Here is a 16,081-nt window from a genome sequence, read left to right as displayed (position 1 = left end):
TTTGAGTCTCAGGGATCAAATATTTTGTTTAATCTGGACTGGCTTTTTGACAAATTTTATTGACTGAACTGTTATGCTAGTGCTGTGTTAACACTGTGAAAATGGGCAGAGGATTTTTTTTTATTTGCAAGGAGTAGGTGATATTCTGACTACCTTTTAGGCAATTAGCACTAGTTTGGAGCTCATTTTGCTTTTGCATCTCCTGGAAGATATCATGCAAAGAGTAGCTTGAGAAGAAACACACACACACACACACACACACACACACACAGCTTACCAAGAGAGGTCACTGCAACATTCTTGATGGATGCATTCACAAAGTCATGAGACAATACACTCAAGGTTGGTCAGAGGGGATCACTGCCTGCCTTGTAGGATTTGGATCTCACACAGGACTCTAAACCCCAGAAGTGAAAAAAACTCTGCACTGTCCTAGTCATGGGAATGATTTTAATATCATGATGTATTTAAAAAAAGTCTATGTTTCTTTTTTTTTTTTCTTGTGTGTGTAAGAGAGAAAGGCAGACAGTGTGTGTTGCCAGTTCATTTAGATGGACAGAGAGTGATACCCTCGTCTGTAGGAACTCTCTCTGGCCTCCTGAGAGTAGGAAGTTTCCATCTGGCCGTCAGACTCTTAATTTCTAATTAATTTATTCTAGATCCTACCAGCCCACATCTGCACTCTTCTCTTGCTCAACAATTAGTTATGCAACCCAAGGAAAACATGGTATTAATTCCTGAATTTCCAAGCTCTGTTCCTGCACTGAAATTTTCTTGCCTATCTCTCTCTCCCACTCCTGCTGGTCCTGGATTCCCCATCTCAGGGTGGAGGAAGGCAGTGCTGGAGATGCTTCACTTGGCTGCCACTGCTCACAGACCTGGTGCTGAGGGATGGAGAGTGAAGGGGCAGCAGAGCGTGACATGACCCACTTTTCATTGACTGATACCCAGAATTAATCATCTCACTTGTCCTTCTGCATAACATGGATCAAAGGGTTTCTCTGCATTTGTTCCTTTTTGAGCTATTGATTTTCTCTGCATAAACCAACCAAGTTTAATTAAATTATGCGCAGTGACAAAGAATCTACCCTCTGCTCCATGTAAATTGTTCCAGCAGTTAATTTCTCTTCTCTGCTGAAACCACATGCCTTATTTCTAAGGCAGATTGTCTAGACAGATGTGTGTGAGAACCGACTCCAAAGTTTTGCTTCAAATACAGATACTCCTAAATTACACCTATATGAGCCTTTCCCTTTGCTCTACTGAAGAGCTTCAACTTTTGGAAACTCTTGCTGTAAGACACATTTTCTAGTCCTCAGTCATTCAGTGAACTCTCATCTGAAACCTCTTGACTTGTACATGTGAGGCCAGGACACTTTTAAACTGAGACCAGTCACAGACTTTGTCCATAGCATCCAGAATTCCCAGGTTCATACACACAAAGATTACTTTTGTTGAAGCGAACATTTCCTCCTTTTGGGTTATCTGCCCTGGCCTCCCTGCAGATTCACTGCTTCTAAGAGCTCCATTAACCTGTGAGTATGACCTAAAAGATTTGTCCTCTAATGAACGACTTTACTTTTGGCTATACTGAAGTTCATATCAAAAATTTGTTGCCTGTGTGCAATTTTCCAATCATGTCACATTGCTCCTACTCAGGGACCTGATTTCTTCTTTATTGACTGCTTCATCATTTCATGTGGTTGTGTCCTTGCTCACTGAACTATCCAAGCACTTCACATCAGATAAAATACTTAAGAGGAATAAAAACAAAGACCCCCCTGTCCCACCAGTGCTCCTGAAGCACAGTCTTAAACTTACTTTAATTTTGTCTACCTAGCAGAGATAACAGAGCTCTGTAGAAACCTCTAGCTTATCTCTCGTGATGAATGAGCAGGTGTCAAATTTGCTGGGCCTGACTAGCTACACCACTGGCTTGTAGGTTAATGTCAGCCCAGGTGGCATTGTCATCTGATTGTTCCTGGAAGAGATGGAGAGTATCACTAGAACTGTTCCTGTAGGGAGGCTTTCTAAATTACCACATGAAACCTCCTCGTGCTGCTGTAATGCAGACTAGAGAGCAACCTCCATCCCCATCTCCCCAGCTCTGGCTGCAGCACTGGTGCCTGATTATGGATAAGGGTGGAGACAGCTTTTTGCTTCAGGGGATGCTGTCTGCTTGTGTGGGTTGTGCCAGCAGCATTAAATCCCAAAGCTGATAAAAGTGAACTGCTGGTTAGTGTAGAAGATATTGGACTCCCCTACAAGGCACAGGACCCTGTATGTGTGTTCTGCATGAAATTCAATGCTGAGGTATATTCAGAGTGCATTGACTAGACTGAGCCCTTCATGAGACCTTTGTGCTAGGATTCCTAGTCTGGAGTTGCCACTCTACTGTGAGCATGAAATAGGTACTGAGAGGTCAGCATGTGTGAGATGGCGGTGAGTGTGGGATGCACAGAAGTCCAGGAATGCTGAGGTTTGATAGTGAGGTACCAAATGAGTTTGGGAAATACCAGGCTTGGTTGCAAGTGCCTCAAACAGTTTGAGTATTCCTCCTTCTTTTTTTCCCCCCCCAGATAGCTCTATCCTTTATTGGGTCTAGCCATAGTGATTTTGACTGCAGACCTCAAGTACTGTTTCCATCCACACTAGGGCTCTACTTGTTCAGTTTTTTCACCATCCATTCCTCTCCAGCCACTTTTCATCACTGCAACCTTTTACCACTCGGTCCTACTATTTCAGATCTTTGCTAAAGTTTAAGTGGTCATGAAGTTGTGATCTCATTTACTTCTGCAACCTTAACAGTTTCTCTGGACTTGTAGATGCACAGGAGAATAGATCCTCCACCCTATTTGCTAAGTGCTAACAGCATATTTGGCTCAGTACAGAATGCAGACAACAAAAAGACTGATGCATAATAGAGAGCTGTTTTCTCCCGGATGCTGCTGCCGGGGCTGCTTGCACAGAGCACTGTAGTCATGGCAGAGTTTCCTCCCACAGTGCTCCTACACTCCCAAAATTACTGAGAATTTTTTTTCCTTTAAATACCCTGCTAACTTCTAGGTGTCTTACTGACTTGCATGCAATCAGATTTAAACATCAACATTTTGTTAATATTTGACAATTATCACCAGGAGCTTCTCACACCTTTTCCTTAGAAGATACAAAGAAGCCCAACGCCCACCTGTTTCCTAAAGCCCTCTCATCAGTTTGAAGCAGATTCAGGTGATATGTTGGACCTTTATCAGTTACTATCACCTGCAATAACCCCTGGCATAGGACTGCCCTAAAATATGCTTTGCCTGGAAGCCTTCCAGATTTCTCCAATTGCAATCTCATCACCAGCCAGAGAGAGCTGGTATTGTGCAAAACAAGAAACGGGAAAACAAAAGCTGAGAGGATAAAAAATAGCTCGAATGACTTAATTTCTGTTTTAATTCCAAGGATACATGAGGTCCCTGACATTTCCCACATACAACTCCTTTCTCTGCAGCACAAAGAGGATATATTTTAAACAGTACTGTTAAATTAATTACATGTTGCTACTGGATAATGGTCTGCTGTGGAGAGATAATTGTTGAGACAAAGCTGAGGTATTTATTGAAGATAAACATTGAGACAAAGCCAAGATGTTTATTTTCTAAGCACCAGACCATAATGCAGACAAAACATATAATATCATTAGCATTATTCCTAACGTTGTTGGAAGCCTGAACATGCTCCATCACAAACTCTTGTTAACTCAGCAGTGGCAGAACTGGGACTCAAATGAGAAGTGCACTCAGGCTGATCCAAGTACCAATGCCAGAGGGCAGCTCTGTTGACCATACCAGGGGCAGTGCCCAAATGTTGCCCCCCTTGGCTGGTGTCTGCCCTTCCGTGACTCAGGGAGATCGTGGAAGTGCTGCCTGCAGACCTGATTGCTCACAGGTGAAGCATCAGGAAGAATACATTTCTTTTTCAGTGTTTCAGTGAGAAACTAAACCAATACATTTCCTGATTCCTCACGTTCATTTGAGGTAATGAAACCATGGGAGATATGACCAGCCTGTCATCAGATCAGTATTTTACAGTTTTCAAAACTAATCTTACAGATACTCTTGAATAATTCATGCACAGGTTTGCATCTGAACATTGGTGAAGTACAGGCCCATACAAGCACATGGGCAGCTTCAAGCAGAAGCAAGGCCTGATCCCATATGGTAATGGAGAACGGGTTCTGTGATACAGCTGGGTGGTGTGTGCAGCTGCCCTTGTGTGTTAGGGTGTGGTGGGGCTCCTCTGGGTACATGCTGGTGCAGGTTTGCTTTTGTGAATGTCCTATGGAGACTGAGAGCTATGGCTGTGTTGGCTTCTAGGAGGGGCTCCTAACAGGTGAGGGGTGCCCTTTTGTCCTAGCTGTATTCACAGTGTGCCTTGCAGAACTACTGAGCAGGGTCCCAGCCTTGCTGTTCACAGCAGTCACTGGTTTTGGCATGCCCTTGATAGTTTTAGAAAGTTGTAGAAATAGGCTGATTTCCACCATTCTGTCCTGGCTATGTGAAGATAATTAAACATCCAGCTCCTACTGATTCCATTGGTCATCAGGCACCTAAATACATCCATGGACCTGGGCATAATTGCCTAAACTCATTCAAAGAGGGCAGCAACATGGCTGAGTGATCTGAACATGCTGATTTCAGATTGGCTGTAAAGTGAATGTGTGCACCTACAGAAAATACCACATGCCACTCTATTATGTGGAGCAGAAAGACAATACAAACTGCTTACAAGTATTCTACTTCTCAAGATTGTAACCCAGATCCTTTTTTTAAAAGATAACTGAAAATTAGGCCCTAATCTATCTCATGTCTGTGACCTTATTTTGAAAGGTACTGAGCATCCAGGATTGTCTATCAGCATCAGCTGAAGGAATAAAAACTTCTGGAATCTCCATCCCTTTAGAGAAATTAAACCAAACAATCCATCCTTTCTGTATGCATACTGATATATTGGAAAAACCCCCAAACCCTAAAGAAAAAACCCCATGTAGTTCTTTATTTGGACTATGATGGATGATTCTGTTATGTCTCTGTCATGAGCACTTTCCTTGCTAAACCCAAATCATAGCATTGTCCTGAGAACTGCTGATTTGGTTCATGCTGCTCCTGTGGGATTAACTACTGTGTAGCCGTGTGTAGCTCACGACAGACTGGCTGTGCTCCACAGTGACCTGCTGCTTCTCCCTTTCTGACTGTTTTGTGGTTTCCTTCAGTAAACCAGGCGCTGAGGGAGATGGTGATCCCCAGGGCTTGCCCTAATGCACTCTCAGGATGCAGCAAGGTGTCCCTTCAGGACCGACATGAAGGGGTTTGCCAGACCTGCCCCATGAAGTATAGTCAATATTACTGGGAGCTATGAATTAATCCTAATTGTTTGCAAGGCTTTTTGCAATGTTTTCATGTAACAAGTGGCCATCACAGAATTACCCAGGGAACATGACGTGATTTCTGCTTTTACAACAAGTGCTATGAGATAAGTTGTCCTGGTTACAGATGAGCGTATTTCTAGATTTTATTTCACTTCTGGCAAACTCCCTCGGAAGTTATAATTTTGATTTTAGTTCTTCACTGAAGAAGCCATATCTGACAAGTAGATATTAATTATTATTATTTATTTTCGATTATGTTAGAAGTCCCCAAGAAGAATAACAAAAGTCACTACGTAGTCATATATGCAACAACTATCTTAGACTAGCTACAGTTGTCAAAGAAAATTGAGTGGAGAGATAATGATGTACGAGCCAAAAAAAAAGAGCGTTTGCAAATGTAAGGTTATTCTCATGATTTTGGCATTTCCATAAATATTAATGTATTGAAAGAACAAATTCACAAGAAATATGGCATAAAAATAAAAGTTGTATGGGAATTCCTGGTAGTTCTCTGAGTTTCAGACCTTGTGACTGCTTGTCCTGTGTTATCTCCCAAGTCATCTGGGCCTGCCATGCATTTGACAATACATGTTTTGTAAAGTCAAACAGGCTTCCTTAGAAAGAAGGAGATGACATTATTACTGCCCAAGTAGGATTCTCTGTATTTAATGCTGAGGTAGTAAAAGCTCTGTAAGGATCTTACTAAATACAGTTCACATGATGTTTTTCAGAAATGCATTTACAAATAAATACATAAATGCAAGTTATTTTGCTTTTGAGAAATCTGAGGGTTGTGTTTTGCTGTCAACTGCATCAATGAACTTCAGATTTGAAAAGGAAAATGGTAATTACTGGATTACTTGATGCTATAATATTCAATATTATGGTAATAAGGAATTAATTAAACATGCTATTGGACTGAGGAATCCCTGCCTTCTAGACTCAAATTCACAGAGCCTTTAATTGGGTATTTAGCAGAACGCATATGGATATGTATTAAGGCGCTTACTTGTCTGACAACATCTTGTCTAATCCTTTCAGCTTCCATAGCCCAAAAAGTATATGTGAGTCTTGCCCTCTACTCCTGAGCTGCACAGATGGAAAAAATAAGAGTAAAAATAGTTGTCATTTAGGTGTGACCAATGCACTATAATATAAATTGTTTTATTTGTCAGCGTTATAAAAACTGTCCTTCAAGTAGGACAAGTATGGTGATAACTTTTTCAGCCCTTCCTCAACCAACATTGATTTCTCTCATGGGTGGCTGAAGATGGTGAACAGCAGAAATAGCACACTAGCTGGAAGTCTCTAGGAGGCTTGTAGTAAAAGTACAAAAGCATTGTACTTTTCTCTTTCAAAATTTGTATATCTAAAGGATTTTTGCATATTCTTATTGGCCTCTTCAGGGTATTTGCTGTTCACACATACAGCCTGATCTTCCACTGAGCCTCAGCAGTGCACTTTGCAGTGGTGGTGCGTCTTCTGCAGCAGTCTCTCCTGGTGGGATACCACCATTTTTCTCTTTATTATTGTTAGAAAGACAAGGTCAAAAAGTCACAAAAGTGATTCTTTTCATTATTGCTAGAAAGACAAGGTCAAATACTGTTGGAACAGGATGTTCTGTGGTTTGTGGTGGTCTTCACCTTACTGGAAGTTCATTCTTCAGATTCAGAGCTCTAAAAAAAGTTCTGCTTCTGCCCCAAATAGCTTTTTCTTACGACAGTGATTTCTGTACCTCAGAGGACTGTGTCTGAGAGCGCGGAAGCTGACTGTAGTCTTCACTCTGCAACTCGCTGTGATCTTTTGTAGTGGCCATGAAGGGTCTCAAAGGTAAAGAGCCTCAACTATGCTTGAAATGCCGTGGATGACCAAGGCAGAGAGTAGGGGACAGGTCAGATTCATTCATAGCCACCTATATCAGGTGGAGTTTTCTTGTAGGGAGAGAGTCTGGCAAACATTCCCTGCAGAAGCTGCTCTGTGTGAATAATGTCAGTTGGGAGTTCTGAGCTGCTACCAGATTAAAGACTGATTTAGCCAATAGTGTGCTTCTACCATTAGATGCACAGTGGCTACAAGTCCTTCAAAAATGTTTTCCTCCATTTATCGGAAACTTCTCTTCCACTGCAAATCAACTTCCAACATCTGTTCTCTTACACAGAGGCTGCTGATGTCACAGTTGAGGTCAAGAGGCATTTTGATGTTGATTTTATTAAGTGTGTGTTCTAGGACCCTTTGCATATGCTATTGTGTTGCTTCTTCAAGACATGAATACAATGTTTGCTGGTTTTAGAAAAAGTGTATTAATTATGTGAAACACTGAGCCCTGCCCAAACATCAAAAGCACTTGTAGGCGCTCACCTTCCCACTGCAGGTTTGTTTGACAAAACCAGTGGTCTGTGCTCTACAATACATGACCATATTCTTTGTGCAAACTTCTGCTGGTTTGCATATATGTAGTAGATCTGAGAAAATTACAATTCCTGTACTTCTTCCACACATTCCTAATTCCAAAAGGCATGCTTCCATAACCTCAATTAATACTAGAGTTGGTTTCATTATTTGCATGTTGTGCTCTGGTGATCATGAAATGAGGAATATGTTTCAATTCAAGGAGAGGGAGTGGAAATAAAGACAAATCAGAAGTTGCAAGAGTTGAAGGAAAAGAAAGAACTTTTAAGTCCTTGTCTTCAAGCAGAAAGTAATTTATTAATATTTACTAGAAGGATTCATAACAGATTTAAATGAACTTTCACAATCTTAACAATATCAGCATTTACCAAGCAGAGGGACAGTCCCCATTTCTATCGAGTTTGAGCCTACTGACAGTAGTGGCTGTGTTTCTCACTTACCTGTTAGGAAAATTTGGGGCACGAAACTTTTTGCTCTGCATCTCCTAAGGGTTTGAAAAATCACAGAATTAAACAATCAACAAAAGTTACTCCAGACTGCCTCTGAGCTGTGGGAAGACCTCAAGACTCCCCTCCACCTCGTGTTTAAGCCCATTTTCCTGAATTGCTGCTAAAGCTCCAAAGGGAATAGGAGGCTGAAATGAAGGACTATCTCTTTTTAGAAAATGTAACATGTTGTAAATAGTGCTCTGCATTGGTGACACAATCTTTTAAGCACTATTGGGGGCAATGCTTTGGACCCATTTGTTTCTCTTGAAATGAAATTTTTGGTAGCATTAGCTGATGAATTATTCTAAGCAACATCAATTGCTGAAAATGACAACATTCCAGAAGGCTTATTTAAAATATAGTGTATTGTGTAATTCTTTTTATTTGTCTGTTGCACAATCTATTTGCTGATACTTGTTTCTCTCCCTCCCTCTCTCTCCCCTAGGCTATCAAACAAAGCTGCCCAACGTTATACTCATCCATCATCCTTGAGTTATTAAGAGAGTAGCTGCAGAACATTTACAAGTGCATAGGAGGGTGTGCTGGCTGCTTTTCAAGAACAAAGTCAGTACTACAAAAACTTTGCAAGATGGCAAATTTTCTCATCTTTCCTGTTCCTTGCTCTGCTAGGACCTGCTAAAAGGAATGGTTTCTTGAATTAAGGTTACTAATCTAGGTTGATGCCAAAGCTGTTACTCATTTATGTCTAGTACCAGCTTTTAATTTTATCTGAATAAAATACTTCTGTTTTGGTAACTGTTTCTTAAAAAGGTTTTGGGATATGTTGGAAAGAAGGAGGGAAGGGGTCAGGTTAAATGCAGACGTTGGTGAGCTAGCATTATAAGACTGGCTCTTTAGGCTTAGAAAAATTAATGCACAAAAGTGGAGGTTAAGGGATTGCCAGTGTCTCACATGAGAAGTGTAACCAAATGGAGGTCAAATAGATCATACTGCCTGATGACTTCTTAGTGATTATAAGAGAGAGGTTGGGACGGAGTGGAGTTACCATGTAATAATCTAAGATTCTGATCAGCAATTTAGGGTGTCCACAAAGGTGTCTATGCTGGTGCAGCACAATTTACTCCCACAGCTTGAAGAGCTGGGAAACACAGTGCAAAGGCTCCATGCAGGCCAGCACGAACCAGACACGATGTAGCCCTGAGTGCTGTGCCAGCTGAACATGATTATTCTGTCCTGCAGTCCCACTTGGCGTATCTGCACAGTACTTTGCTGTGCTAGGTGGACTTGCCAAATCAGCTCAGGGCTAGCCTGGGGATCTCTGCATCTTGTTTTCTGCAATTTAAATGTACCCTTGAAAATGAAGCTAATCTGTTTGACTTCTAGAGGGAAGAATGCTTCCTGACTAGCCAGCATTGGTCTAATTAAATGAGAGTATTGGAAGACCAAAACTTGTCAGTCTGTACAGTGACTTTGCAGATGACACCATCTCAGCAGGCACTGAAAAGCTGCTCTATTTGAGCATCCTATATTCTGCTCAGTGAAAAGCTCCAGGCTTTTCTTTGCTGGTTTTGATAGTTGCAAATCCAGAGATCAGCAAACAGTTAAGAAGTTGTTCCCAAGAGGGTGCAGTCAGTGGTCAGGAGCTGCCTCTGGGCACGGGACAATGTGGGGAGAGGTTCTGGAGTCCAGAGAAGCAGCCATTACAGTCAGCTTTAGCGGGAGGCAGACAGACATATAGAGAACTCTTTTGTAGTGGGGCCTTTTTCACTGCCTTGCCTTTTTCTGAGATTAGACTCTGCTTTAGCAAGGCTGTTTGCTGATGGACACCACTATGCTGGTGGAGGCAGAAGAACTGAAGTTTAGTCAGGACTCTGAGATAATTACATCCGACCACAGGGAAGTGGAGCCCGGGAGAGTCATGGGGCTCCCTGGCAGGAGACTGGGAAACTGGGAGCCTGGAACCAGGAGGGGAGGCATCTGCTGGGATCAGGAATGTAATTTACACAGTTATAATGACAAAATTTATAAATTTGCATTTTTAAATTCTTTTCTGTACCAGTTCAAAAATTGGCCACGAACTTTTGTTTATCATCCCCAATAAATTTGGCATGTCAGAGGGCATTTAGTATCAGGAAAAGTAGCATAGTTACACTACTAAAACATGAGTAATTTTCAAGAGCTCCACATTTTGAGTTGCCATTCAGTAACAACATTGCTTCGTGACTCCACCCTGCTTGCACAGCAGTTAGCTGGCTTTTACCACTCTACTTCATGTTGTGAAGGACTTCAGTAATCACAGGATAGAACAGTGTTAGTGAGCATTTACCAAAGTTGTTGTTCGTGAAAAAATATCACAAATTGAGCCACAGTGATGAAACACTAAGGATAAATTTCAGTGATAAATTCTTCTACACAGGAGGAAAGCTGTGTAGAAGAAAAAAGCTGAAAACTGATGGTTCCTCCCCCTATAGCTGCACCCCTCTACTCCCTTTTGTCATTTTGTTTCATATCTTCCCTCTGACTTTTCTTCCTAGTGTGTGTTGCTGTGATGTACAACACACCTGATACTACCCAGTCTTAGCAATCCCCTGCCTTACCTTCTGGCTCTCCTCCCCCTCTTCCTCTCGGTGACTTTTATTTTCATGCAGAGACCTCATCTCACAATTAACCTTCCCTCTGCCCCTCCTTCATCCTGGTGTGGCCTTCAATTCCAGCTCAACAGTTTCAGCAAAATCCCTCGTTATCAACCTGATACTCATCAAACACACTTCCCTTTCCCTTGTTTAAGTCTCCTCCAGTACAAGCCTTATCCTTTGTTTCACTGTTTGGTTCGTCCATTACTCTCAGGCCATAAATTCTCTCAAAGCTTTCTTAGCACTTGATCTATGTCTTCAGCTGTTGTCTTCGAGCTTCTGTGTTACACTGACACCCTGAGTGCTGGCTGTAAACCTGACCATAGTCTGAGGAGCAGTGTATCCACAAGAAGCACTGAAAGTTTTAGAGACAATTTAGAGCACTGATTTTAGAGACAATTTCCAGTCTTAGGCTGGCACATCTGATTCAAAGAAAAAGCAAGTACTGGTTGTCTACTTTCACATTTGTCTTCCACACATTATTTCGGTTTATCCCTAAGCAAAACATTCATGCCTTTTTCATTACAGTACTTAGAAAATAAACCTATTTTATTAGATTATTCTGCTCATTCTTTGATTCCTAGGCAAATGATCTGCCCAGGCAGTCCAAGAAAAATCTGCTCCATTTAACCCTCCTAGGTTAGCACCAATTCAGGGACCAGCTTCTTAGACTTCACTTTTCACTCTTCCCTTGTCAGGTTCTTTGTCAGTCAGCTTCATGTTACCACCACCCACACAGCAAACAGTGGCAAGCTCCCTGTTAAAATTTATAAAACTGTTCTCTTACAAATTACTCCTTGTGCTTGCCTCAAAATCAGTTCCATGTAGCAGTGCCTAGAAAGGCAGTGAGGCTTGTTCTTTTCAGGACAAGCCATGCCAGGCCAGAAGGGAACAGCACATTTTGGTTTGTCCTTTGAAATTCTTTGTGTATCAAAAGGATCTTATTCTGATGCTATTTTCTGCTATTTTCAGGGGTATTTTTGCTTTTCCACTCTCCCTATAGTTTTTCTCATCTTCCTCTTCCCTGTGAGGTCCAGAAATGTTATCATTGCATCTCATATGGGCTAAATTATGCCAAAAGTCAGGAGGTGGGGTGGATGCTAATTTGGGTCACACAACTTTCACTCAATTATCTAGGCCATTCAGTCTTGAGTAATTTCAGGTAATGAGTTCAAGATAAATCTCTAAGCCATTGAGAAGACAATATAACTAGCTGATGTTTTGTTTTCTCTGTGAACAGAGTTCCTAGGAGTGTTGATTTCCAAACTGATATTAGTGGGTTTGGCGTTTTTTTCATTGTCTCATAGATTAGAGCAGTCCATTTCCATGCCAAACCAAGAATGGTTGCAGGAATTTCGTACAGATTAACCAATGACATAAAATAAATGCATCAAGCCTCTCTAAGAAAGAGGGTAGACCATTCTTGAAAGCAAAATATCTCACTTGACATCCTGGCTTAAAAATCCTGTTGTATGATGCTAAAAACTTCAACCACCTTCTGCTGAAAGTTATTTAGGAGAAAACAAAGTTCTAATTCTCTTTCCCCCTCCCTTGTTTTTAAGGTGAATTTAGCTCTGTTAGAGGGAGCAAAACTGAGAACATAATACAAAAATGACCTGGTATATTTTCTGAGAGTGCAAAACCCATCTTGCTGTCTATTCTTGGAGGAGACAATCCATCCTTAGTTGGTTTGTACAGGCCACCATCGGAGCTGTAAGCTCACAATTACTTACTGTCACTATCAAAATAAGCACATTAAAATCACAAAACACTAGAACAAAAAACCATAAATCTTGATTTGCTGTCATCAGTGCCCTAAAGTGTCTGATGCTGGCAGAACAGGTCTTTTAAAACTGTAGGCCAGCTGCTCAGCTAGTGTAAATCAACATAAGATGTTGTGAAGAGGAAAAACATTGGTACTGCTTAAAGGTTGTTTTAAAGAGATCAGTGAGTAACTAAATGTTTAACATGTCCACTGGGATGTGTATAAAACAAGAGTCTAATTTGCAGAGAAGAAGATTTAAATTATATATGAAAAAAAATATTATCTAGTGGTTAAGCACTAGGCAGGCTGTGTTGCTAATCGCCTTCACGGGGGGTTTGTAAGAATTGATTAGACCAATATCTGTCACACATGGATTCTGGATTCTCCTCCACTGGAGAGGCTGAATTGCATGTGCTCTGGAGATGTCTTCAGTGCTTGCACAGCATGAAGAAATGGACCTCAGCACTGAAACAGTTTTGGATTAGCAAAACAACTTTGACTCCTTGCCTCCTGTTCAAGACAGGGGACAACACTCAGATTGGTTCAATCCCATGTGTTAATCCCTGTGTTATTCAGCCTGCACTTAATTTCTGAGCACAGCTAAGAGAAGGGACAGGCAGTGCATGTAAATCATTTCAGCAATCCACTAGCAAAAGTTAAATCAATGCAGTAAAATTTTAATACTCCTTTTCATGCTAAAGTGAGCTGTAACTGCTATTTATCTTTGTAGTTAACTACATTACCTAAGTATCCAATTATTACTGTATAGCTATAAACATACAGTTATAAAATTGTATATGATTGTTACTTATTAAATAGCTGTAACAGTTATATGGTTTTTATTCAGAAGGCACTTTACAGAGTCAAAGCAATGAAAAAATTTCTATTTGCTTCAATGGAAAATGTTTCAGAATTAAAAGGAGAATATTAGTGTGGTAGGTAGAGCAGAGCTATGGTAGCAATATATAACTAATTCATAGTGTACACTCTTCCAATGGAATTTGCTAAGCATGGTACAATAAAAACAATATATTCAATGTATTCTTCCATCTGAGTCTGCCATTTGACATTTGTTGTAAGAAGTTATGAGTGTTTTAGTAGTGCAAAAGGATTTATGAGTTCCACAAAAGATCTTAGTGGCGTCTCTGCTATGGGGTTCTGTCCTGGCTTGGCCACTCTCCTGCTTTGTGTGCAGTTTAAGGATTTATATGAGAAGATGGACAGGACAATTGTACTTTGAGAAGGGCATTGTAATTTCTCCAGATACCTGTGTTGTTCAGACCACTTGAGTGAAATTGTTTTGAGGCAGGAAAATGCTTTGCCACATAGCACAGTTAAGGCTGAGACCAAGCTTGCACAAGGGTTTTCTCAGATTATGCCCGTGGGATGGGTTGAGCACACATCCGGAGCCTCAGGGGAACTTCTCAAGGCTAAGCCCCAAGGCCTGGCACTGGAGGGATGGGGACACTACACTCACTGTTTGTTCACAAGGGAAAGAGAGGACCAGATCTCTTGTAAAGCCTAGAGGGAGGTCTCCCATTGATCTAACTAATGATCAAGGCCAGGTGTGAGTTCCAACACACAGGTTAAAGCAATGTGTCTGTGTATGACAGACATAGGAAGTCTGATGAGTGGAAAATAGTGCCAATCATAAACACACAGAAAACATAATGTAGCTTCCCAGGTTAGTATGAAAGCCCTTGAGACTTGGGTTGTTTTGAGGCTTTTAAAAGTATCCTATTGGTAGTTGACCCTGAGGCTTGTCTGCTAGATGGTTATCCCACCATCTGTGCAGCATAAATTGCCAGGCCTGTTAACATTCTGTACCTGCTGGTGTTTTTTATTCTACTGGACAGCAGAGCCAGCTGAGGATCAGCAGCGCTTACAGGTTTAGGAGGAATGTCACACAGGCACAGATCCACTGTTTGCAAGGCCAGCTCCACTGTGGCAGAGGGTTCTCTGTAGTTGTGTTGCAGAGCCTGATGACAAAATTAAGCAGCACACCTAAACTGAGTTTACCAGCATTAAATGAGGTGATCTTGTTGCCCCCTCCTTCCTCTTTCCCCACTATCCCAGTCTTTCCCACCCTCTTCTTTTTCACCCTGCTAATAATAAAGCCTTTATCTTAAGGAGCCATGCTGGACTCCAGCTGGCTACCTACAGAGCCCCCTTGGGTCCCTGTTGCTTTCCCAATACTGGGACTGCAGAGTGGGTACACTCATGTCTGGCATCACCGGCATTAAGCCCAAGGTGGTAAATCCAGCCAGATCGCTGAGCGCTGGAGAGAAAAACATAACTTGCTCTGTAGTGGGATAAGTAGGCTTGTTATCTCTCTGGCCATGTGCCAGTGTTTAGTGCTGTTGTCTCTGGGTAACCCTATCTGGATGTCCCTGTGTCCCCCCCTCCAGTACCTGTATGATAGGGTTCCTGCCATTGTCTGGAGTGTTCCAGTCCTTCTGTTTCATCTTGAAGTTTCTTTGAATTGTGCCACTTGCCATTAATGGATACTGTGCCATTTCAAAAGAGGAAAACTCAGTTTTTACTCTGTTCTTGTAATTTATAGTTGGAGTCTCATAGGGTAGAGTACAGAAGACTGTCATCCCCTGGCCTTCAACAGTAAAAGAGTACTATTCAAGGTAGATTTTGTACCATTAAGAGCTCACTACTGAGAAAGAACAGGAAAAGCACATGGGGATTAAGGATGTTTTTTTAAATGAGACCCCAAAATAGGAAACTGTGAAGTAGGAGTCTGGGTGTGATTTTCATTTAAATGAATTTATTCTCTGATTTTTTTTTTTTAAGTCAAAATGTTTCCAAAGCAATATCAGTTTTGTCAAGAAGAGTGGCAGACAAAGTAATTGAAGAAGTAGGCACACATCATGTTCTGTGACAAGGGAATTAGGTAATTTCCTAGACTTAGATTCTGACTCATTTCCTGCTTTGCTGTAATGCAAGTGTCAAGGATGGAAGGATTTATGAGTTCCACAAAAGAAATTTGGATGGGGATGCTGGAAGACCAATGCTACATGTGCCTTCCAAAGTGCAAAACCAAGAGGTTTAGTCTGCAAATAGATGTCTTAGCACATTTCTGACAGAAGAGTAGTTTGAAAGACATTATTTTAATCTCTGAAGAAACAAACTAAAAATCATTTTAATACTTAAATGTGGTCACAAAGAACTTAGGTGGCACATTTGGTCCATGCTACTTTTGTCATGGGATTGTAGTAATGCTCTATTGGAATAAGTGGAAAATAGTAAAAAAGAAATGATAGCACATGGTGAGTATGGCAGAAGACAAAGGCTGAGCTGTAGAGAAAGTCAGGGCTCAGAATCTGGTAGAGGCTGAGGTTTTTTTCTCAGTCTAGACCTGATGTTGTTTCTATTAGTTACAGGGATCTGTCAGTCCCTGGGG

At 41.3% G+C, this 16,081-nt stretch overlaps 1 long non-coding RNA gene across 1 annotated transcript in view; it reads right to left on the bottom strand.

Moving 5' to 3' along the window:
- Positions 1-14,790, bottom strand: part of LOC116444693 — a 29,003-nt gene extending 14,213 nt beyond the window's left edge. Inside the window, exon 1 of the long non-coding RNA XR_004240446.1 lies at positions 8,263-14,790. This is a non-coding gene — a long non-coding RNA (uncharacterized LOC116444693). The remainder of the gene's footprint in view (positions 1-8,262) is intronic.
- Positions 14,791-16,081: the final 1,291 nt, after the last annotated feature.

This window comes from Corvus moneduloides, chromosome 5, assembly GCF_009650955.1.
Source record: "Corvus moneduloides isolate bCorMon1 chromosome 5, bCorMon1.pri, whole genome shotgun sequence".
NCBI classification, from domain to species: domain Eukaryota; kingdom Metazoa; phylum Chordata; class Aves; order Passeriformes; family Corvidae; genus Corvus; species Corvus moneduloides.
Note: the sequence above shows the minus strand (reverse complement) of the source record. Positions and strands in the feature narration are given on the sequence as shown.